At 46.6% G+C, this 25180-nt stretch overlaps 1 long non-coding RNA gene across 2 annotated transcripts in view; it reads right to left on the reverse strand.

Annotated features, from left to right (window-relative positions):
- LOC127020328 (uncharacterized) overlaps positions 1 to 8474 on the reverse strand; it is a 47079-nt gene extending 38605 nt beyond the window's left edge. For both annotated transcript variants that reach the window (XR_007767057.1, XR_007767058.1), the window contains exon 1: positions 8416 to 8474. This is a non-coding gene — a long non-coding RNA (uncharacterized LOC127020328). The remainder of the gene's footprint in view (positions 1 to 8415) is intronic.
- Positions 8475 to 25180: the final 16706 nt, after the last annotated feature.

Below are 25180 nucleotides of genomic sequence, written 5' to 3' on the forward strand. Positions count from 1 at the left end.
CTCAAGCAGCAGAGCACTGCATTGCACTGCCTGCGTGCCTCTCTAAAGTTACTTGGATACTGAGCTTCACCCCTCCTGTTCAGGGGAGCATATTTACATTCATAACCTCAAAATAAAACATTTTTTAAAAAAATGAAAAGAAACAGAGGCGAGAGAAGAAAAAGGAAAGGCAGAAGGGGAAGGGGGACAAAAGGGAACGGGCAGCTGCACACTTCAGATCCAGACCTGCTTGAACTCAGCTCGCCTGGAAACTCATTTCTTTTGATGACAGCCCCAATTAGCATGTGGCTGGCTAGCAACCCAGGCAGCAGGGAGCTGGTCTCTATGGAGAGCTGGAGCAGGAGGGAAGATTTCATTCACCTGCACGGCTGGCAAAAGGCTGATGTGCTTAAATCTTTTAGATAGCTGCCTGTGGTCATATTTAACATTGCCACATGACTAGAGCTGAGAAAGGTGGCGAGTATCTTGACTCGAGTCAGTGTGAGGATATGCAGCATCTCAGCAGGTTCTGCTCCAGCTCTTCCCTCGTTGGCTTGTGTCACTCAGGTCCTGCTCAGAGAGAGGCACACGCCACAAGGTACCATGAAGTTGCAACAGAAGGCAGGACTCGCACAAGCCACACGCTTTTATGTGATTTCTCCGAGGACCACCTGTCCTGGTTTCGGCATAGAGTTAATTTTCTTCCTAGTAGCTGGTATAGCGCTGTGTTTTGGATTTAGTAGGAAAATAATGTTGATAACACACTGATGTTTTCAGTTGTTGCTAAGTAGTGTTTATACTAAGTCAAGGATTTTTCAGCTTCTCATGCCCAGCCAGCAAGAAGGCTGGAGGGGCACAAGAAGCTGGGAGGGGACACAGCCAGGACAGCTGACCCAAACTGGCCAAAGGGATATTCTATGCCATATGACATCATGCCCAGTATATAAACCGCGGGGAGTTGGCTGGGAGGGGTGGATCACCGCTCGGGAACTAACCGGGCATCGATCGGCAAGTGGTGAGCAATTGCACTGTGCATCACTTGTTTTGTATATTCTTTTAGCATTATTATTATCATTATTGTCTTCTTTTCTGCCCTATTAAACTGTCTTTATCTCAGCCCACGAGTTTTACTTTTTTCTGATTCTCTCCCCCATCCCACTGGGTGGGGGGAGTGAGCGAGCAGCTGCGTGGTGCTTAGTTACCGGATGGGGTTAAACCACGACACCTCCCTATGATGGCCATGGGTGAAGCATGGCACAAAGGCCAGACAAGCTGAGACTGATCCTCCAGAGCCTCGCTCTTCCCCTTCACTTAAATGAAGGGAAGGAGGAGCAGAAATGGGATTTGTCATCCATTTTGACTATCAGTAAAAATAAAATGTGTCCTGTATTTTGTTGGTTGCATCTCTCCTACCTAGTACCAAGTCTCCCCAGCTTCTGGGCAGGGACGTGTCCCATCAGGGTCAAGTGTTGTGGGCAGATGGGAACCGCAATCCGAGTGGCAGGTACCAGGAACAGAGAAGTGAGAAGGAAGTGGAATAAAGAGAGCAAAGAGATGGCAGTGAAGAGAAAGGAAGCAAAATAAAGAGGTGAGTGGGCACAAGAACATGAGGCAGGGAGGGCGAACTGAATCCATTGGAGGAACGTCTTGGCAGCTGCTCCCTGCCTTCACCCTGAGCTTTGCAGGAGCTTTACAGCTAAGTCCAACAACAAATACCCACTGTACCAAAGAGATTATCAACGTTTAAACAAGCGAGACGGAAGGAAGGCCTGAACAGAGAAACAAACGGCATCCCTCAGGGCTGAGCAGGGCGTTCCAGCTCCTGGATGCCGGTGGTTGCCGCACACCCCATTGCTCAGCCCATCACGGGAAGAACTACTGCTGGGCAGCCCAGACCAAGGGCTCTCTCCTCTCTCAATTTCAGATGTCAGGACTAAGACAATGCAGCATCTGATTAAGTCATCTTAATCACCTCCACAAGCTCTAGATTTCAGCTTGTTTTAGCCACACATGGCTGCACGTGTGAAAGCTTTAACTTACTGGTCACACTGTTTGGGGTGAAAAGGAGCATAGTTTTGGTTCACACACGTATGCCCAGATGAATGCTTTACAGATACCTTTAGCTGACTAAGAGCGATCCTTAAAAAGAGCAGTACACTCTCATCTAGAAAACCAGAAGATTCAGTAATGAGGTGGCGCTGAAAAACCCCTGAACAAGTCAAGACAACAAATGAGATGCTATGGTCAGAGTTAAATATCATAAATAACCTTAACTCTGCCTTCCACTTTCAAGCAAAAATCAAAACACAAGACAAGCCTACAAGTACACCGACATGTTTTCAGGAAGCATGCAGGCTTTGAAAAGTGGCATATGGGTAACAGTACCATTGAACAAAACATAATGAATCTCCCTTATTAAATCTCTGCCTGCAAAATCCATTGTACAAAACACATGGCTGGGCCTTCTTATTCAGTCCCCCCACAGCTTAAATACATCATCCAAATCAAGGTAAGGCTCCAGGACACACAGTTCAAATAAATTCAAGTGTTTCTGGAGTTTCCCAGCCAAACAGCTTTTAGGATTCCAAATTACAAACCAAGTTAGGAACATTTCCCAGAGATTAAATAAAGTGCCTTACTAGGCTCCTTAATAATATGCACCTTAAAAGAAAAAAAAACAAACAAAAAGGAAAAAGAAAAAAAAACAACCTGCTGCTACATAAGCAGGTAAAACTGGATTGGATGAGCACATTCAATTACAGTTAATTATTTGAAGTTCTGTTTATGTTTCTATGTCTCCTCATCCTCACTGCTGCCATGTGAGTGCAGCTTGAGCGTCAAACAGCATGACTAACATCTGTCCCACATGGTACCCTCTCTTGCAGCCTCCTGTCCCGACCTCCTCTTACCACCTCTCCCCACACACAGAGGAGGAAAACTGTGCGATGTAGTGTTTCCTTTCAGTGGGATTTTGATTTAGAGGGTTATTCTTTTACTTTCTATTCTTCTAAACTGACACTTGACTTAAAAGGGGGCAAGGCACCACACTCGTGCTTGAGGAAAAGCCAAAATGTAGCACTCTCATTCTGAACATGTAATTTTTGCATGATGCCACCTTGAGTTATTTCCTTCTTGTTCTTTCAGTAAACACCATAAAGGAAATAAAAACATCTGAGGCTGAACAAAAGGGCTCCAAACTACCATGTAACAACCCGCTTTTTAGTAGAGTTGGGTGAGCCCTTGAAAAAATCCATTAGTCACTTGACTTAATGCTGGAATCCACTAAACAGCTTTTTTTAATCTACTTGTGCATGTTTCCGAGCAGGAAGGTATAAATACAAACACAAGCACAAGAAAGCACTCGCAGGTATCATTTGATGGTACTGTGAACCCTGTTCTAGTGTCCCTTGTATGGGACACCAGGTACTGACCTAGTTCAGACTCTTGCTGGTGGCTCAGATCTGCTCAGACCGTGTCATGGCAGGTTTTATGCGGCCAACATAAACCCCGTGTCATGAGATCTGGATAATTCAACAGAGGTGAAACAACATGCCAGCATCTGATCTGAATCAAATGCACATGACTGGGTTAACCAGAAGTTCCCAGATCCTGAAGCCACAGCTCCCCAAACCAAATTCTCATGAGCCTTTACCCCTTGCACTTTGCTGAACTTCCAAAATGTAAAGAGAATAAATGGCACGTGACCTAATCAGCCCATCTGAACTAAATTATCTGTGTACACATCAGATGTATTGAGCATTTTTAGGAGATTCCTCAGAGCAGAACCAGCTTGGTTTGCAGCTTGATCGCTCACGTCTCCTGTTTCAAAGGCCAACGAAGCTATACCAAGTCACTCTGGGTGCAGCTGAACTTACAAAGCAGCACAGGCACACCACCCTGGCACTGCATCCAGATACTCTGGTTTCCTCTCTCTACAGTGAAGCTGCCATGTGGCCAGCATACAGCAACTTTTTTTTTTCATTAAAACTAATTGATTCTAAGCAGGAAGCACTTTTTAATTTCCTTTAGCATTAGAAATAATGTTAGCCGCCATAAATGAAATGAAAGACACCTCCCAAAATGCATTTTCAGATGTTCCCTAAATAGCAAATGACATTCAAATCGGATGCAGCCAGAACTGTAATTGGAAGCTGCAGAGAGTCCTCTTTCAGGATTCATAATAATTGCTGTTTCGCTGAAAAGGTTCATGTAATAAAAGCCTTTGTAAATAAGGGCCAGCTTCTCCAAAACATGCAGCTAATTCTGGTCACTTAAGCAACACAAAGTGCCCCCAAACTCTCTTTAGCAGCCAGGTAAACTACATGGATAGTGTCACCGCATAGCTACAGTGGTGCAAAGCAGAAGGAATACAGCAGGGCAAGGTTCACAGGACAAGAAGTACGACACAAGGTCTGGAACGGCTTCTCTGTAAAGAATAGCCCAATGGGTTGGGATGCTTCAGCCTAGGAAATAGGCAGGTGAGGTGGATTTTAAAAAATCTTGAATCTACTGGAGGAGTGGGTGAGGATTACTTCTTAACTATCTTGTCCAACCCAAGAACTAGGAGTTATCAGAGGAAAGTAATCAAAGAGGTGGTCCACAGCAAGTGAAAGGAGATGGTCCATCATGTAACAGGCAGTAGAGGCCTGTGAGAAGATGGGGGTGTGGGAAGTTTACAGGGGTTCAAGGCAAGACTGGGCAAGTACTTAGAAGGGAGATCCAGCACGGATTATTAGACAGGCGAGTCTTATCAGACACAGAAAATATCCTTAGCTGAAAATAATCAGAGCCCAAGAGAGTACTCAAGGAAAGTATCACAACTGCTTGCCTCTTCTTATTGTTCTCTAGGAAAGCAATTATGGCCAGTGGGTTTCTGCAGAGGGTTTTTTGTTTTTTTTTGTTTTGGGTTTTGTTTTGGGGTTTTTTTGTTTGTTTGTTTTAGCAACTGCCTTTACTGGGTCCTCCCTGCAATGCCAGGTATAACCCTCACTCTCCTGGAGAAGGGGAGAGCTATGCAGCAAGAAAAAAAACGCAGAGCAACCAACTGATGTCAGGGGACAAGACATGGAAAAAAAGGCAGGTAGAGTGAGACGAACACAGATGTATACGGTTGTATAGGTTGCTCTTGTGACTCTAATCCAGGTCACACTAACTTCAAGCATGAGGGAGGAGAGGGCTGAGCTTCTGTAGTTGGGCTGTTGTAGCTGTGATGGTGTTAGGAGAAGAGGAAGGTGAAGTTTACAGGAAAAGGTAACGTCTTCAAGTAAGGCACCTGCTCAGGTGGGGAAAGCAGTCAGCCTTCTGGATATGCAAACGCCCTATATCGAGCCTGTGAAGAAATCGCAAGTTGCCCTTGTCCATCCCAAAAGCTCACCTCTTTCACTCTCACCCAACCATATCACACTTGAACTAATAAAAGATGCTACCTCTCCCTCCAAATCCTGACTCCCTGAGCCTCAGTAAGACAGATGATACCCAGATAAGAATCAATAACCAGGCTGTGAATAAGGAAAGATGTACCACGTAACAAATGGATACTGAAAAGGGCAAGCTCTAGGGAGGACTAATGATTGAAAGGGGGGAGTTGCAGTGGAGCAGAGGAAGCCACACTGCTCAGCTCTTCACACCTTCAGGAAGGGAAGAATTTGGAAGGAGAGCTGTGTCCAGAGGACTTAGGCAGTTAGGAATCCAGAATCCAGTGAAGATGCACTGGCACTACCAGAGTCCTCCTATCTCAGTGTTACGGGGTTTAGATGGCAGGAGGAACAGATCCAGGAACCAAGAAAGGAGGTGGCAAATTATAGAAACAGGGACGTTTCACAAAAGTAGAGGCTCATGCTAGTAACAGAAAGCTTAAGCACAGATTGGAAAAAATGCAAGTCCACTCATTTCAAAGTCCCTGTCTAGCTCTGCTATAACGTCAGATTCTTATTTTCTTCAATTATCATCTCCTTCCAGTCCACAACCCTGTGCCCAGCCCGGCTGCCATCACACTAAGAAACCCATTCCTTCAGTCTTGTGTCTCTATCAGGATATGGAGGGAGACAATAAATACACCTTCTCCAAGAGCAGCTACACAGCTTGCACTAAACACAGGGTGCTTGGAGTAATGTTACCTCTTAGGAAATTATTAAAGGAATCAGGCTAATTTTGTAATTCACACCTGGGCTGCAAATGTGAAAGAGTCTGCAATAATCTCTAATGAAATATTACATTGTTTAAAGAGTTCCCAGTGAAATTCGCCCTTAATTGATTTTTGATCTGTGAAAAAACACTGCAGAGAGAGAGAGAAGATATTAGTCATACTCCTGTTTTATCACTCCTGCAAGCGTTTTCCTTCCTTTGTTTCCTTTGTCCCCAGAGAATCAACACGACACTGAAAAAAAGCAGCCAGAAAGATACTACAAAACTAATAAATAACACTCGAATAGGAACCCTGAACAGCACATCCTCCTAAATCATCCTGAAAAAGCTGAAGTAGTCTCCTAGGACAACTCAAAAATTAGAGAATATGGGTTTGTAGCTAGCACTGTCCCGCGCAAGCCCCATGGGCTGAGGTCTTCTCCAGCCCCCAGGAACCTCCCCAACAGGACCCAGACCAACCGCTTGTGTGGATGCATGTTTCACCTCACTGTCAGGATATCGCAAGGCAGCTTATGCCAGAAGTGAATGACATACAGCAACAGCCAAAAATATTGACTGCAAAATGCTGACAGAAAATTCATTACAGCATTAGCGTCCAGATCAGGATGCACCAGGGCACAAGCAGCTGCTGAAGCCAAGAAAGCAGGTCAGTATTAACTCCCAAGTTAATTCACTGAAAAGCTCTTCCAAAAACCAATAGCAAACTGTCATAAAGCAAATGACCAAATAGTAAAACATCACTAGAACAGACAAGAGAAAATGCATCTATAAACATCACCAGAGACAAAAAAAACCTGCTGAGATGACTGTAAAACACTAGCCACTAGGTAAGATTTTAATTAACATTTACAGCAGCCAGAGCACCTGTTTCAGATAAACCAAAGTTAGTAACAGAAAAAGAAGACAAAAAAACCCCAAAAACCCAAGAAAATTATGTGCAAAAGTTTTCTTAAGAGCTGCTGTGTGGAGCCACATCACAGACTTGCCAACCAAACAGGCAAGGTTAACACCTTCCATGGCAAACAAGTTGTGATGGGTGCGACAGCAGGTTGAAATCTGGCAGGCTGCTAAGTAAAGTGGAAATCCCTGGACATGCTGAATGTCTTCAACAATCAAGCCTGTGATAAAAAGAGAATATTTATTACAGAATTAAGGAGAGAAGAACAGTCCTCCAGAATTACAGAAAAACCAAGTAGTGTCAAGTTAGTGAAAGAGAGACAACCCAACTGACTGCAGTAAAGGGTGAAGTGTTTTTTTTTCCCCCTCTATGTAAGGTTGGGACAGCAGGAATCTACACAGTCCCAAGCAGATTAAAAACGCCTTCAAAAATAAAGTTGTCTGGAAAACATGAATCACTAGTAGCATTCTGCAAGTAGCAAATGTGAGCTCCATCACCTAACAGGCAGCTGGAAAAACGTGACCAGGGGCCTGGCTACAACTCTACTACACAGAGCACCATGAGCCGGGATGGTCACAGAGGAGATCAAAGTCATAGGACAATTCACTGACTATTTGTAGTGGTTTAAGCCCAACCGACAACAAAGCACCACGCAGCCGCTCGCTCACTCCTCCCCCCCGACGGGATGGGGAGGAGAAAATACAACAAAAAGCTCGTGGGGCGAGACCAGGACAGGGAGGGATCACTCACCACTTACGGTCACAGGCAAAAGAGACTCAATTTGGGGGAAAAATAAACCAATTTCATTTGTTAACAGCCAAATCAGAGCAGGACAACGAAAAACAGAACCGTACCTTAAAAGCACACCTTCCCCCCGACCCTCCCTTCTTCCCGGGCTCAGCTTTGCTCCCCCTCTGCCTCCTCCCGCCCAGCGGCGCCGGGGGCGGGAATGGGGGTTGCGGTCAGTTCGTCCCACATCGTCTCTGCCGCTCCTTCCTCGTCAAGGGGAGGGCTCCTCGCACTGCTCCCCTGCTCCAGCGTGGGGTCCCTCCCACGGGGGTCAGCCCTCCCTGAGTTTCTCCAACTCAAGTCCTTTCCACGCACTGCAGTCCTCCGCAAACTGCTCCAGCGTGGGCTCTCCCACAGAGTCACGGCCTTCTCCGGGCCCAGCCACCTGCTCTGGCGTGGGGTCCTCCACGGGCTGCAGGGGAATCTCTGCTCCACCGTTAACCCTCCCCGGGCTGCAGGGGGACAGCCTGCGCTCTCACCACGGGCTGCAGGGGAAGCTCTGCTCTGCCGTTAACCCTCCCCGGGCTGCAGCGGGACAGCCTGCCCTCTCACCACGGGCTGCAGGGGAAGCTCTGCTCCCCCGCTCCTCCTCCCTCCTCACTGACCTCGGGGTCTGCACGGTTCTTTCTCTCACATCCCACTCCTCTGCTCACTGGAGCTCCATCTTCATCTCCCATCTTCTTCTTCCTCTCCGCCTCTCTTTTTTACGGCACCTCTTCCTCTTCCCCTTCCCCTTCCCCCCCTCCCCCCCTTCCTCCGCCATCTTACGCTCGCCCCCAGGAGTCTTTTCCCTTCTTAAATACGCTATCATGGAGGCGCAACCACCGTCGCTGGTTGGCTCGGCCTTGGCCAGAGGCGGGCCCGAGTTGGAGCGGGGGAACCTTCTAGCAGCTTCTTCCCATTGCTGATTGGCTCAGCCTTGGCCAGAGGCGGGTCCGAGTTTGGAGCCGGGGAAGCTTCTAGCACCGTCTGACAGGAGCCATCGCTGCAGCCACCCCCCCGCTACAAAAAGCCAGGGCAGTATTTTTCCCGTCTGTCTTCACAGCTGTTTCCCAGACTGGCACCCGTTCCTTCTCCAAGTCCTCCATTCTGCCCCCAAGGGAATTTGTCTCTCTCTGATCTTTCCCAGTCTCTACTTGGCGTAACACATTCTGGCATCGAGCAAAACCGGACTCTCCTGCCCTGGCACCGTGAGGTCTGTGTACCTCTGCTGAGACACTGAGCACCTTGGATTTCCAGTGGTGCCTCATCACTTTAGATTTAGAAGTTTTCATCTCTTTAGATTAACTCTGTATCTCCTTCTCCTCGTGCAGCTAAACCCCAAGCTTGTTTGCTCTGAGTCACCGCCTCATGCTGTCCCTGTGTTTGCCTGCTCTCTTTCAGCCCATTGACTTCATTCACATCTGTCAGAGATGAACAAAGCAAGGTGAAAGCGTGGTGAAGTCGCAAAATAATAAGGGAAAAGACCATTTAGCAAATTACTTGTTAGGATGAAACTCACTCCATCCATACCCAGCTCAAATATTTAGCTTTGGGGGAACTGGACCAGAAGGGCAGCTGTGGGGAAGTCAGATGAAGCTTGGATCCTTTTAGACTCAGCAGAAAAGGCTACTGCAGATCTTGCTTAACTCCCGACATGGTTTGTAGTGCTCCCCACTACAGGGAGGTACCTGGCCAGGCAGGATGGCTCAAGAACAAGAGTCTGGTCTAAACTGCTGCTTCTGAGATGGGAAGGGAGGCCCCAGTGAGGTATCCCACAGCTTTATGCACAGCAGCCTGTGCAAGGCTAGAGCTGTAGCCTAGCCAGCGCTGAGCCCCCCGCACAGGCAGCCAGCCCCCTCGGAGAGGAGAGGCTGCAGAGCCTGCTGGTGCCCCCAGGACCCCAACACTTTACCGCTGGACAGGATAAAGTCAAGATTCCCTCAACACTGTCACACCCTAGCTTTTAATATTGGTGTTCACTAGTTTAATTGATCTTTGTAGTGATTTGATCAATTATATTTATTTTTAGAGTTTTTTAATGAGTGATTTAAAAAGCACCCAAACTCCAGTTTTACCAGGGATGGTGCGAGAAATTAAATACTTACAGCAAATTTTGTGTCTAGTTATACTAGTTAACCTTGGATCCAGTCAAGCTCCAATCTAAGAGGATGGTTCACCTATATGACAGCTTACTATGTGCTAGCTGACGCATGGTAACCATCCATGTGCTTACTCTTAGCCAACAATAAATGTGACAAGTTTATTAAAAGGACATACCTCGCAATTGCCATGCTCAGATCCGTTGCTGCTCAGTAACTCGTTTATGTGTCTAAACCTGCGATAACAGATAATGCATTTCCTTCAATTTTATATCACTAACATAAGAATTATAATATGGTTCTTATGGGAACAATCCAATCAATTTTGCCTATTGTAAAGCATGTGTTGGTTTATACTCCCAGCAAGGGGTTGTGCATTTCAGCTACCGCTGGAGGACTTTTCTTCATCTTTCAGTTAATATCGCTCTGTGAGAACTAGTGAAATTTCAGCCTCAGAAGTGGGGCTGGGGGAATCAGCCGGATAGGATTTGAACAGAGTGGTTCACCTGTGATCATGAGTTTGCTCCTTAGGTAGGACTCAACTGGGATCAGTCTCTTCTCCACAGGAGTGGACAGGCAGAAGCACCAAAGGGAAGCTCTGCCTGGAAGCTGTCCATCTGAAGGGCTTTTCTTGTCCATACCAATCAGAGGAACTTCCTTCTGCATCTCTCCCTCGGCTGCCTTGTCTAGACTATCACGCTGAGCATCTGGGGCATTTCATAATCATCTCAAGCAGTGTGACCTTAAGTTCTGTGTTACGGAGTGACCTGCAAGATAGTCCAAGAAAAATGTGGGCTTGATTTTAAAAATACACAAATTCCTCCAGCTCAGATTTTCCTGGGCAGGTCCAAAACCATGAATAATTTTCTCACATCTCCAAAGAGCCACTGTATGTGAAGTATATTTCTTCTGCCTCAGTTTCTTGGGTATAATCATGCACAGTTAATTTTTACAAATTGAACATGAGCAAAACCATTTCACACCTTGTACAGCCCTTTGCCTTCTGGAAAAAAATAAGCAAAGAACCAGCTACATACAATAGACATCAGCGATATCCCTGGAAGATGACAGGTGCCAAGACAGTCCATACAGAAAGGACCTTCAGCTGGCTCTTTTGGAGCTAGTCACATCTGCAGATCTTAAAAAGCATCTTTTATGTCAGGTGCCTGCCCTATCTCACAAGCACAGAAGCTAATGCTCAAGGACGTACGGTGATCTGAGCAAGGTCACGAAGCCCGGTGGCAAGGACACAACTGGGAGCCAGGTCTCCCGGGTCCCAAGCCACTGCTCTATCCACTCTGCCTGGAGGTGGAGGCACTTGTTCTGTTGTTTAAGGTACAATTTAGTGTACTTCTTACCTGATTCCTTTGAATTTAATGGTCTACACTCTCAATTTGATTTTTCTGCCTTGAAAGTCTGCTCCTTACTAATCCACATTCATCTGTCTAGTTTTCCTTGTTCCTTGTACACTGTCATTTTTCTAACTGCAACATATTCAACTACATCATCCCAGGCATTTTATTTGTGTGGTTCTGCTCTAACAGCTAGCTTAGCTGTTTCAAATTATGCCTTGCTTTCAGTTTTGTTTGAGTGTAAAAATGTCGTGTAAAACTGAACTACCCTCTGATGAAGGCTTTCAGACTTTCCATTTGAGGAACAGCATGCAGCTTTTTTTGGGGGAGCAATGGGAGAAGGATCAATCCAGCTTTTGTTTTACAGATTGCCACAATAGATAGCTTCCCCGTAGGAAGTGTTACAGTACTGTATTATGCTTATATAAAGGGTAATGACTGGGAACTTGGAGAAGTCTGCCCTCAGGAAGAGCCTGACGAGCGAGAACAGCAGGTGTGGAGGAAGAAGAAAGCCTAAATGTCTTTCTGTCCTGACTTTCTCTTCTTTTATGTTCGGAGACTGAACTCGGTGTCGGAAGCAAGTCAGCTCCTGCAGGTACATGAAAGCGGAAAGGTATGAATGTGGCAAGAAAGAAAACCCAAACAAATAGGGGAAACTGCTAGTAGGGCAGTAGCCCCAAACCCTGTCCCTGAGCGGGTGGCCTTGAAAGGGGTTGTGTTCAGCAATAGGACACTCTTCAGCTCACTATGGGAAAAGCAGGAAATTACAAGAGGGGCTGGATAAAGGAGAAAAAGCGACAGCAAGCACGCTGCTAAGGTGCAGCGGGGAAAGGCTGCTTCATGTTGCGAGAGCCTCTGGTCACGTCAGCAGCAAGCTGAGAAAAAAACCACATAAAACCCTGGATAGGCTCCACACAGCCATTTTTGACCCACATAAACCTCAAATGCAAAAGGTGTCATCTCTGCCCTTGTAGACCTGATGCTAAATGTGCCTTCGTGCTGCTAAACAGCATAACGAGCCCACCACAGGAAAAAAACCTCAAAAGAGGTACCCTTTGCTTTGTGTGTAGTAGGCACAAAAGATGCAAAAGCCCAAAGGGGAGACCCAGAAAATGCCACCAAGGCGCCTGATCTGCTGAAGTCTGAACTGCACGGGCCTGCAGTAGACAAAGCTGACTCAGACAACAGCTCAGGGAAAGCACGCAAGGGTCTCGTGCGAAAGCAAAGACGCAACCCAGCAGAGAGGGAGAAACGAGAGGCGGGCTGCTGCTCCAAGCCACACAATGAACAGCTCTCCGAGCTGAATGAGAAGCTGCTGTTTGCCTGGTTTGCCCCTGATGAAAACACAGCCTGGAGCCAGAAGGACGGGTCTCCCTCCTCTTGTCCAGAACCTTCGGTCACCTCAAAGGCTGAGTCAGAGTTGTAATGGGGGCTTTCCCAATTTTGGGGGTCACACCTGTCTGGATCACATCCATTCCCTACCCTGGTGTGTGTTCAGCTCCATGATGTCCAACTTTTGGGTGGCCTTTGAGAACAACTGAAATAAACACAATTAAGTAAAAAGCAGCACGGAATTCCCTGAATGGAGACTTGTATGAAATAACTGAGGAACAAGAAAACCCTATGCATTACACTAAACACTGTAAGCATTACTAAAAGCAGCCTAATAAAGGAGCAAGAAGCTGCTCGGACAACACAGTATTGCACATTTGCTCAGAACATGGACTGGAACAGCCCAAGGATATGGGTTGCATCCCTTTCCGGGCTGAGTTTTATGAAACCGGCAGTTCACAAACAAGCAGGCAAAGAGATGGTGAAGCATAACATCGGTGAACATGCTGGACAGCAAAGACCTCCCCGATGCTCTGTGAGGAAGGAAACAAAGATGTAACAAAATACAGCCAAATTAAAATGACTCTACCAGTCACAATACCATGAAGACAATACCAGTCATAAGCTGAATGCCAAGTGAAACTACAGAGACTGAAATACTAAGGGGTACAGTCAGTGCAGAAGCTGCTACATGAGCCTAAAATACAACTTTATCCATGAAGCTGCGATGCAGAAGCTGCAGGAAATGAATATACAGCAGACACACATGCAACGAGAAACTGAAAGAGGGAGTGACCTCCACAATCCCCACATCATCTCTGCAAGAGAAAACATTAAATGGTATTTGAAGGAGTGGGATGGCTCTCATGCACTCTACAACCAGAACTGGGTGAGAGGAGAGCAATATAGCAATACGTTACAATAGCAATATATACTGGGAATGCACTGCACTAAAAGAAAACCATTATGAGAGCAATAGAAATTTCTGTTCCAGAAATGTTCCCATCACAGGATAAGGTGCAAGGCAAAGGAGCCTAGCAAAAAAAATAAAACATTTGCATGCCAGTGAGCAAATTCACCCCTGGTCAAAGAGCTCACATCCAAATACAAGTGACTGAGGAAATACTAATTCCTTTGGCAAAAGCAAAAGGAGTCAGCAAACTCTAGCTCTGGAAGCAGAACACATACAAAACACACACTTCGGAGCCAGGGAAGCAGCAGCCTTACCATAATCTCATCACTGGCAGTCAGAGGTGCAGGGACAGGAATGCTCCCTGGGATCCAGTCTGCAGGGGAAGATCTCCAGTGCCACCAGCAAGTTGCACGAACAATGCTCCAAGCAGTTAGGATCCTCTTTGATGCTGCTACGCTATATGTTTCAACTCCCGACACATGGTTTAAGGTCTAGCATACAAGGACTAACTCCTCTCTGACTGCCGGAAACAGCCAGGAGGGGAGAGCTAAAACCAAGATGAAACAGATAGAGGATCATACACAAGTGATTTCTCATCTTCAGGTTACAACCCCATCCCACAAAGCGAAAGCAGCACAGCTGACATCCAAAGATATTAGAGAGACTCAGAGATTATTAGGACTTGTGAATGATCTAATAAAACATCTTCCTAGTCCTGCTGTCCCCCAAAGGCAATGCCTGGACAAACACACATTACAGCTGCATTAAGACAACACAGCTGCTATACAAAACAAGCAGCTTTTTCACAAATGCCATGATGTGAATGAAGGTGAAATCAAACCGCATGATGGCAGGGAACGGGGGCCTAAGTCATCCCTTATACAAAAGGAACAGCTAATACCTGCGGTCATAATAATCCCTGGAACAAGTCTGTCTTGCTGTAGAGCCTGCATACAAAAAGAGACGCAATATGCATTCAAAGTCAGTAAGGCTTCAGGAAGGAAACCTCAAGCTGAGTGGTTTTTTTTAAAGCCACAGTTTGCAGTCCAAAATATCTCCCGTGCCTCCCACTGAATCTGAAGTACCGGTGCTTTGCCATGCGCTGCTCAAAGGAGGGTTGTCTTCAGGGATGCTTCTCTTCCAGAGCATTCTCCCAGCATCAGCTGGGGTGCTGAGATCTTCACCCCAAAATAAATTCAGAAAACTGCCCAAAGACATGAAAAGCATCAAAACAAGCTAGCCACTTTGCCAACTACAAAGCCAGGCTTGCGTAGCCTCCAGGAGCTATCCAAGACCAAGCTTTCCTCTGCAGGAGCTCCCATCCATCATCCCGTCAGGACGGGCAGACACCAGAGCCAGTGCCATGCTGCCTCCTCCGCTGCTGGGCTGCAGAGAAAGACTGAGCACGGAGCTCCGTGCTGGCAATGCAGGCACAACACCGGGGCCGTGATACAGAGGGGCTCTCTGGATTAGGTCAGGGCCTTTCTGGAGTAGCTGGAAAGCCGGAGGTGCCATAAAGCTATGGCAGATGGTGCCGGAGGCTGCTGAGCTTCCTCCTGCCCCCAGCTCTACCTGCAGTGTTCCTGAGAGCTCCTTTTCTGCAGGTTAAGTTGAACAGGACTTCTAACATCTGACTGGGAATGTCAGAGGTCTGGCAAGTGTCAAACGCATGTAGAAATGCTGATCAGAAAGCAGAGACGCACATACATGAAATACGTGCTGTCCTTGAGAGACCTTACAGCAAAGTAGGAAGGAGCCTGGCATCGAGAACAACACCTTACCATTAACCTCTCCTCTCCAGCCTTCTGGAGAACCGTCCGATAGGGCTGCAGGAGGCACTACAGAAAACACAGTGAAGCCATTTGGCAGCGGGTTAATCCCAACACACGCTCACTCGTTCGGACAGCAGGCTCCAGTTTACTTGCTGTGCTTTTGTACCATTTACCTGGGAAAGGAAACAGAGCCAGATCATTAGCACCGGGCCACAGTAACAGCAAGAGCAGAATCAGCAATTCAAATAGCAATGAATTAGCTGAGGAAAAGCTGCAGAAAAAGAACAGGGAAGCAAGCCACTGCCAGACGGAGGAACACTCCTGCTTGGGCAATGCTAGATGTCTACATCCAGCATCTCTCACTCCCGTGTGACTCCGGCTAGCAGTGCTGGGAAGAGTAACAAGAGATAAAGATGACAAATCAGTGAACATCAGCGTTACTGGAATAAGCAACCTAAGAGTTCCAGAATTACAGTCTGCCTGAGCCCGGGAAAAACAACCCTTTTCCTTGGAACCAGCCACCCGTGGGAAGCAAGCTTAGATTGAACACACAAATCCCCACTCCTGAAAAACCCCCAAAATACTAGTACATTCCCCTCCACAAACCTAAGACAAAAGAAATGAGTAGAGGAAGCTGAAACACAGGCGATAAGAGTCGAGCAGCGGGAGGGGAGGAAGGAGAACAGGTTGACAAGTCTCCCACAGATGCTGGCAGAAGCTCTCACCCTCGTCACAGCCGACAGGTCTCGCGTGCAGCAATTTCCTGCCACCACGGGAAAGATGCTTGTGCCCCAACATCGCGCCACCTGCAAGAGAGATGCTCTCGCTGCATTTTCAGGCAAATGCCGCAGATGACAAGACACACGCTGTGGAGCGCAACCAGAGCATCTCACACAGATGGAGCGCATGGGATTCAGACTGCTGCCTGCCATGCCACAGGAAAGCAACGGTGCTGTGACAGATGGCGCAGTGCACTGGGATATACTGGGACAGCGAGGGGACCAGGAGACTGCCAAGTCTCCGTATTTGAGGATCCTGAGAACAAGATGAGACCCGTCTGTCAGGGACAGTTAAGCAGTGTTGCTCTGGTTGGGGTGGGAGACCACCAAAAGCACCCCAGCCTGCGTGGCCAAGCCTCACCTGAGACAATGAGACCTTCCTTAGAGCAGCAGAGCTGTGACACCCTGGCGTAAGGTGCACCCACCTTCCCCCCAAGACCTTCTCACCCATGCAGAGGAGCAAGACATGATGATGTGGGGGTTTCTGCCGGTTGTCGTGAGCCCAGCTGCTTGCAGGGAGCAGCAGCAGCAGGAAACAGGGGAAGTCTCCATGCAGGGAGCTGCAGGTGCAAGCAGGGAGGAAGAAACCCCATGACTGCTCCTATACCCCAGCTATGCCTGAACACAGATGTACCTGTTTAGCAACACAATTCAACGTTTCAGACCCTGGGTATCCATCGCCAGGACTGGGACAGTGGTGGGGATGATTATTCCCATTTGGCAAGCGCTGACAGCGTGCTCGCTGAAGCCAGAGCCGCATGACATCAATGACAGAGGTGCTGCCTGCACGGGCTGGAGTGGTTATTGATTTGCTACATGACCTTGGCTAAGTCACTTAACCTCAGTTTCCTCATCTGTATATTGGGAATTATGGGACTTGCAGAGTGCCACAAATTCATCAGAGGGAACTACTTAAGAGCCCTATTATGATTTAATGGGATTTCCCACTTCAAAATTACTCCTATGAGGATTGAAGCAGCTGGACTGGGATATTCATAACCTGACTCCTACTGTAAGTGCAGAGCTTTTTTTTTTTTTTAAATGGTTTTCCCCCTAAAAACACCCATGTAAATCTTATAGCTCAGGAGCACACAGTCTAAGTGTGTCCAGGTTCAAAGCTCTTTATAAATACTTATTTAAATGACTTTGGCCTTGTCAGTCGTCCATGCTAACAAGCCCCTCTCCTTGCCCAATTCATACGGTTTCAAACATACAGAGTTTCACACCGTGAGCTGTTGTGGTAAGATGCTCAGCTGGGTACTCATGGTGTGAAGTCTGCTCAAATTAAGCTGCAAACTGTCACGTAATGGCTCCCTGGAAGAAGTGAAAATCCAGAGGATCATCTTAAAAGCTAAAGGCAATAACAATGCCCTGGTTCTCTCAGAAAGGCCAGGTCCAAGGTCCAGCTTCACCTGTGGTGCAAGTAGGTGCGATCCCACCATCCATAGCAAGGTTTAAATCACTTCATACCCATCACAAAACCAAGCCTGCCTCCGAGCTGCATTACATGTCACTGCCCACATAAAACAGGCATTGAAATTTCCTAAGAACAACCAGTGCATCAATTTGCAAAGCAATTCAAGACACCTTGAGGATGAAGCAGGCTATGTGGTGAGAAGCTTAAAACAAAAGGCTTCTCTATGGTGGATGCTTTCCCAGGGAAGCTAAGATAAAAACATACGGTGTTTGTGCCTTAGTCCAACTAGCACCTTGTAAGCACACTCACAGACCAATACACACAGCCACATCACTTCAAGACCACAGGACTAAATCTAAAGAGCTTTCCTATGCTAACTTGCTCTTCCATGGGGAACTTAAACAGTTCCAAGACTGAGGAATACCTAATTCTGCCCCGTCACACTCCCTTGCTCCTTCCTCACCCTTCCCCTCATCACCCACACAGTCACTTGGTATTTATTCTCTTCTATTTTATTTGGATTTCCTCTAAGCAGAGTCATTAATCTTCCCTACAGATGCACAGCTCTGACAGCTAGGGTCTTGACACCTCCAGTGCCAGTGAAGGACATTCTCATACTCTTCTCTTCCCCCCCCCTTTCTCTTTTTAAAGAAACCCTTCATACCTCACCAGCCACAGGGTTTTGATTAGAAGGTCATGTGAACTGGAGACAAGGGGGCTGTGGGGGAGGAAGGCAAGGGAAGAGGATGCAACTCCCACAAGGAACTCCCAAAGTCCCACTGAAAAGGTCAGCATGCTTTTGAGTCATCTCCACTGCTCCCCGACACAAAAAAATATACTCAGCCCAGTGCAGAGATACTTGATAAAGAGTCTAATGAAGTGGAAAGAGTGTTGTAGGAAAAGAATAGTCCTCTCTCATCCTGACATCCCATGATGCTCCATCTAGTTGCTATGGAGACTTAAAAAGAGAAGGGGTTTTGTTGTCTTGAAGGGCCTTCTCCCTTCCCAGTAACCTTGACCTTTTCCAGGTTTGTGTGTTTGTGTGTGCATGTGTATGTATTTATAAAAAAGAGATAAGGAATTCCATTTCTTCTTATCTGGTCATGGCTCACTGGCTGGCACTGATGCATGTGGGGGGCCGTCAGCTTGTCTCAGTGTATAGATTTGGAGAGGATAAGAGCAAGAAAATACAGAGGGAAGCAGTTAATTAAGGCTGATATTGCAAAGGACATTGTTTGCTGAATAATGAATTCCATATGCTTCAGAAACACAAGTGCAATTAAAGGTGTGAAGGATGAAGGGCAGGAGAGGAGTGATGGGTCATATATTACCATACAAAATGGCCCCACTGGCCCTCCAAAGCTAGGGGTTCAACCAAAAAAAAACCCACCATGTATCACAACCAGAGATTATTTCTCATAAACAAGGCAGAGGTGTTGCTGCCGATTCCCACAGGTGAAGAAGGGTTACCAGTAGTTGACAGCCATTAGAGAGTGATGTGAGAGTCATTTAGGCAGGTTGAAAGTAGTTTGCTTTACGTGATACCCAAAGCAAGATGAATATGGAGTTAAGCAGACAGGCTAATGCAGAATAATGCTGCGTACAAGAAATTCATGTTCATTCCCTCCCCATTATCTGAAGAAGCTATCTACTTTCCGTTTTCAGCCAGCCCTATAGTCAAACTAACAGAGATGCTCAGAGATGGGGTTGTCACTAGGAGCCCACCATTTGCATGCTCCATTGTCCCTCACAATACCTGGCCCCCATCTATGTCTCACAGAGACACCCTCCACCCTCCTATCTCCTTCCCAAGGGAGAGGGGAAACCTGGTACTGGAGTTTGTGCCTTCAGCTTGGGTCCCCTCCTGGCTCAGAGGTCACTGCCGATCCTGCTGCTTGCTCTCCGTTTGAGGGCATAAGCTTCTGTGTCCCATCATGTCATGGGACAGAAAAACAAGTGAGGAAAGATGACAGAAAAATATATTATTTTGTGGGACAGAAGCCACAAAGCTTGGCTTAGAGAACTTTGATATCAAGAGTGGAATGAAGACATGAACTGTCCCCTGCCATATCCTCTACAACAGAAGAGAAAACCAGCCAATGGACTCTAGCCGAGAACAGAATCCCCTCCAGGAGTAAGACCTGGATTTGGATGGAGTGTTGCACAACCCCATCTTTAATTCATCTCAGATAAGGTGATCAGAATTTGACACCGTTTTGCACCTGGTTTGCTCAAGCTGTAGATTAATGGAAATCTGATGTCTAGGACGTCTTTGAACTCCTCTCAATTACCGGCAATAGAGGCATCCCAGGGTCAGATTTCTAAGTCCTTTAGGGATTTAGCCTCTCTGTCCCTAAGGACATCTCAGATAAGGTTTATGGTCACCACTAACCCTGTGTCTGTGCACTCCCTAAATTAACACAGCACTGACCCAAGCAAGATAAGGAATTAATCTAAATGAACTCCCTGATAAGTAACCTTGGTAGCTGTCAGTTCTCCACCCTCTAAGCCTGGGTAAGCTTTCTCAGGTTCTGACTGACTTGAAGCAACTCTACTCCACTTGCTGGTCCTGATAGCTTGCCATATCACCACTCCAAGTGAGAAGAGAGTACAGAAAAAAAAATCATAAAAAATTTATTGGAAAATATTTCTTTTTTAGCTGAGCATGCTGTTGATATGATCGCCTTTTTATTTTCTGCAAGAGTATGCATGCATGTGTGTGTGCCTCTCCCCGCAACCCATCTCTCAAGCTTATGATCTGAACAGTCGCCCAGGTTTGTTTGTCCATTCCCAGCCTGCCAAACCATTTTCAATAATAAGATCCATCTCCTCCCGCTCAAGGCTGCATTGTCTTCATATCCTTGGAGATCAGATGTCTGTTCTTCCTTTTATCACTTGAGCTGCACGTGTTTTGATTGTAAACACCCTGATAACACTCTTGTTAGCCCCTCACAAGTGAAATAATAAAGGATAGATAACATTTCTAGACGTGATACTTATACTGTCATCCTACACTGCGATAACATGGAGCAGACAGCCTGTGAGTCTGTCTTACTCTGATAAGGATCTTGTCACCATAGATACAAAAGAGATAAACTTTCTAAAATAATATCCTTGTTCATGTCACTTTGCTCAAGTTGGATAATAGATAGTGCAATTCCTCCCCACCCTCGCAAGCGTATTTACGGTTCCTACCATCCCCATCACCAGTGAAACAAGCCCTCAACGTGTTACAAGACGGGAATTTACATTTCTCACCCAGGTGAGAGCAGCTGACAGATATCATCTCACAGGATCAAGTTTTGGGCGCATCCAGCGAGAAAACATCCATGATCCCCAGCACGTTGCCTGGCAGACCGGAGAACACACCTAACACTTCTTGTAGAAACCCATCGCAGCCCAGACAAACACAACTTATCCACACGCACAGACCCGCTGCATCTCCCTCTTCCCAAAACCCCACCCAGCATCAGCGTGATCCATCGCAGCAGCAAAAGCAGGATGCCGCTCATTGCAGCAGGTGCCAACATTCAGAGCCTGTCTTTATCCATGATAACTTCAAGAGATGCTTGACATTTCTGTGTTGAAGCATTTCATAAATGAAAAATGGCTTTGCAATCAAAATGAATACGTGTGTAGAAAAATCTCCAATTGGGTTTCAAGTTGCCAGGCTTAGAAATTGGAAGCTGAGTGTTTCTCTAATAAAGTAAAATAAAACACAATAAAATTATAAGTTATTCAAGAAATACATCTAGCAAGTCAAAACTACTGTAACCCTTGGGAGTTGCTTTTTTTGTTTGGTTTTTAGGAAAGTACTTTTAAATACTTGAAGAACGAAAATATCCAAAGGAAATGTTTCCAAATTGACATTTTCTCTAAAAAACCAAGATGAAGTACCTGTTGGTAGCCTACCATATTTAGCTGTCTCACTGCAAATGGCAACAGCCAACGCCAAAGCAGCTGACATTTAGTGGTGACTGGTCTGTACGGTCTCCCCATTGTAGAAAATATAAGGATTTATTCTCCTCACAGTAAGTATTGACCCTGGCTTTGCTTCACTGAATATTTACCTCTTGGGTCAATAAATCATCATGTTCATCTCAATAGAAGTCAGTATCTGCTTATTATTATATTAACCTTTACAAGGCAGATAACAGTTGTTTTTCCCCTATAATAAGATATTGCACAAATTGGATAACTAAGAAAGATTTCTTTGTAATAGTATTTTTTTGACTACCAGCATTTTGGCTCAATTTGAGGCATGTGAAACAACACGCATTTAATACACCACATGGAGCTGCCTTTCTCCTACAGTCGGCTTTCAGAGCACACATTAAGAGCCCTAGGAGAAGTCCTGGGACGCCTGGAAAATACGCATGCGTGGTGCCCGTCTTGTGGCCAACGTGATAAAATCGCTGCGTCATTCGGTTCTCGCAGGCAGCCGCACGTGGTCAAACTTTCATCCTGGCCAGGTGTTAGCACGAGGCTTTACGAAAGCACACATCACAAAGACAGGGAAACTCAGCCAAAATTTGGGAAGAAAACAGACATGTGAATTTGTGAGGAAGGATGGCTAGGCAGAAGGACAGATGGAAAGCATGAAGACGAAGGCAGAAGGAAAGAAGCCTGACACACAGGAATAAAGCGAATGTTCGTTATGGAGAGAAAAGGCCACGTGCTGAGGCTGAGCCCAGCCTCCCTTCACCAACATGCAGGAACAGTGGGTGAAAAGAAGCAGGAGATACCTGGTGAGGCAGTGCTTGCTCCCCTCCTGTCACCAGCCTTTGTAGATTAAAGACAGCATGGCACGCCTTCAAAAGTGCAGAAGACAGTCTTGACATCCTGGCAAATTCATCCCTTCAATAAAAATAAATGACTTCCAAGGCTGCATGTGAGATATGGCTACACATATGGCTGGCACATTTTCCTACATATTGCCTTGAACTGCTACTATCTACCTCACTGCTTTGTAAAGCACTTTGAGATACAGCTCCTTTAGCTATTAAAGTTACGATATAAAATACAATTCTCCTTTATATCTTAAGCTCAAAAGCTCCTTTAAATATGATATACACAGTTCTTCACTGAAATCTAGATTTTAACTGGGCTTCTTTCACATGAAAGTGCTGCCCACAGATGCCATCCAGACTTCCTATATAGAGGAAACTAAATACTGCCCGTACATTTATCATATGTTTCGTTAGACTAGACGAGGCTAGACCAGAATATGTGTCATTAACCTGGTACTCTGAGCGTATCTGCCCAGTGAGGGGTGGTTGGCCTTGGGTAGCTGCTGGGAGTGAGACAGGAGAGAGCTGAAGGGGAGGGGGAAAGTTTGAGCATTATGAACAAGACTGAAGGAGAAGGATGTTGGGACAGAGGGCAGAGCAGAGAAGAAACAGTACAAAGTCATACCCGTAATCACTATAAAACACCACTGGAGTCTGCTGATTGACTATGGATCCATATGTGGTCCCAAACATCCCTCTGTTTACAGACACTCACTTCCAAAAGCTTCTGAGCTGCCGAACAAAAACAAACTCCAGCCATGATATGTGATAAACAGGAAACAAGCCAGAGTAAACACCGCAGTGGGAACGAAGCCTGGGATAGCAAATACAGAGCCCCAAGGGACAGATACCACGGAAAACACGAGGAAAGCACACTCTCGTGTGTGGTATGAACACCTACGGCCAAGCAAAGGAGGAAGAGCTCCACCAGGTTTTTCGGCAGTGGGGAGAACCAAGATGAGCTTTACAGCATGGCAGCAACCCCCTTGAAAAACTCTGGGCTTTTCGTCTTCAAAATACAACAGAACTGCAACACCAGACACTTGGGCTAAATGGCTAGTGCCCACCATAAAATCCAGGTTAATTCAGGCAGATGGTGAAACCCTGTCAACAAATGGCAGCTCCAAAGAAAAGCCAGCCAAGAAGTAACTGTTCCTCCTCTTCCATGCTAGGAAAAAGCCTGGCTTTGGAAACATCCCACTTCACCCAAGGTACCTGGCTTCTCCAGCTGGGAAAACCCTTCCAGAGTGAAGTGTGTCTAGCTCCCTTCACCAGGGAAAGAATGGGCTACGGCCAGCTCAGCTAGCCTGAGAACAACTTGTGCATCACCCACAGAGTGGAGACGGCAGTGTCAGACGCCACGAAAAACCATAGCTGGGGACAAGCTGCCACTCCCTTGTGCCAGCCCAGGCTTGCTCCTTGGAAAGATGCTGCTAGACGTGCCCAGGGACAGGAAGGATGGCCACACAGGGGACAGCATCACTTTACCAGCTCCCAGCCTTTGAAATGCACCCATCCTACCTCTGAAACCCCAAGCTGAACAACTCAGAGGATGAAGGACACCTATGCTCGAGGGCATGTTTCATCATGGTGATGCTTTACTGCAGAGACAAGGGAGAGGGTCCCAAGCTGGCATCCCAGGGACAGGAGGCTTCCTTCTGTAACGGGAAGGCAGTGGCAGAGCAGCGCATGCTCTGTGGCACAAACACCGCATGGGATGATGGGCTTACATCCAGTCCAAAAACTTTTGGCTTTTTTTGTCTTGTTTTTCATGTGATGGAATTGAAGGTTTTCCTGCTGTGCTCTGAAAAGGGCAGAAACAATGACCTTTGCAATTAGCACTTGGCAGAGCAAGCTCCTGTCCACAATAAATTAACGGAACCAATTAGGGAGGAGGGAAAAATAATCAGATGCCATAAGGTAAATCCCGGCTCTGCCAGCATATGAGCAGCGGCCGTTCTGGAGCACGGTCACTCTGGGACATCCTGCTGGGTCCGAGGAGGGACAGGCAAAGGCTTCCTCCCAGTGCCCAAGCCTTGTCCCAGTCAAGGGAGGGGAGGAAAGTCAAAGCACACTTCTTTTTGAAACCTGTCATATGAAATTTATTGCCTTGCTTTCACCCCACTCATGGCAACCACACCCCAAAGGGGCCTGTCAAGGCATGGAATGGTCACAGACCGGTTCCCTCAAGAAATGAAGCTCTCAGCTGGGATATGATGGGTGGATAGCACTGTGTTATAACCTTTCTCTTAGCTCTGCTCAAAGGCCTTCAATTCCTCCACATGGCATCTCGTGTCTGTAGGACACAGAGGATCCCCACCTACCACTCCACCCGGACAGCCCGTTCCCTGTGATCGGGACATTGAGGAGCAGTGCTGCCTACCCCTGTCAAACCCCACTTGCTGCTTATGGCCAGAGAGGAGCAGGCTTACCTGATCAAGACACAGAGCTGCAGCCAGTGCCACTTACTGAGACTACAGAGATCACCAGGATGGGGACACATGCCATAAAAGCTTTCCAAGGTTGAAGCTGTCCTCAGCAGGTTACACAAGAGCAAAGATGGCCTGAAATAATAACAACACTGATTTTTCAGCCCCTGCCTAGTCAACATCCTCTGGCCCTCCATCCAACTGAAGTAGAAAACTGTATTTCAGCCTTAGAAAGCTATTTGATCCAGCATCCCATGAAAGATCACTCTAATGCTCCATTCAAATTGGCTTGGACGTGAGAGATGGCGTGTGCTTCAGAAAGAGAGTAAGGAACCATAAACCAGGCTAAATGATAAACAGACACGTGTCAAGATGGGGAGATGTGCCTGGTGGGGTTCAGCAGAGATCACTGTTAGAACCCGTCTTTTGTCATCTCTTCATTAACGAGCTGGAAAAAGAAGTAAAGAGCAAATAATAGAATTGGCAGACCATGCTGTATTAGGAG

The sequence above is a fragment of the Gymnogyps californianus genome, chromosome 10 (genome assembly GCF_018139145.2).
Source record: "Gymnogyps californianus isolate 813 chromosome 10, ASM1813914v2, whole genome shotgun sequence".
Lineage (NCBI taxonomy): Eukaryota > Metazoa > Chordata > Aves > Accipitriformes > Cathartidae > Gymnogyps > Gymnogyps californianus.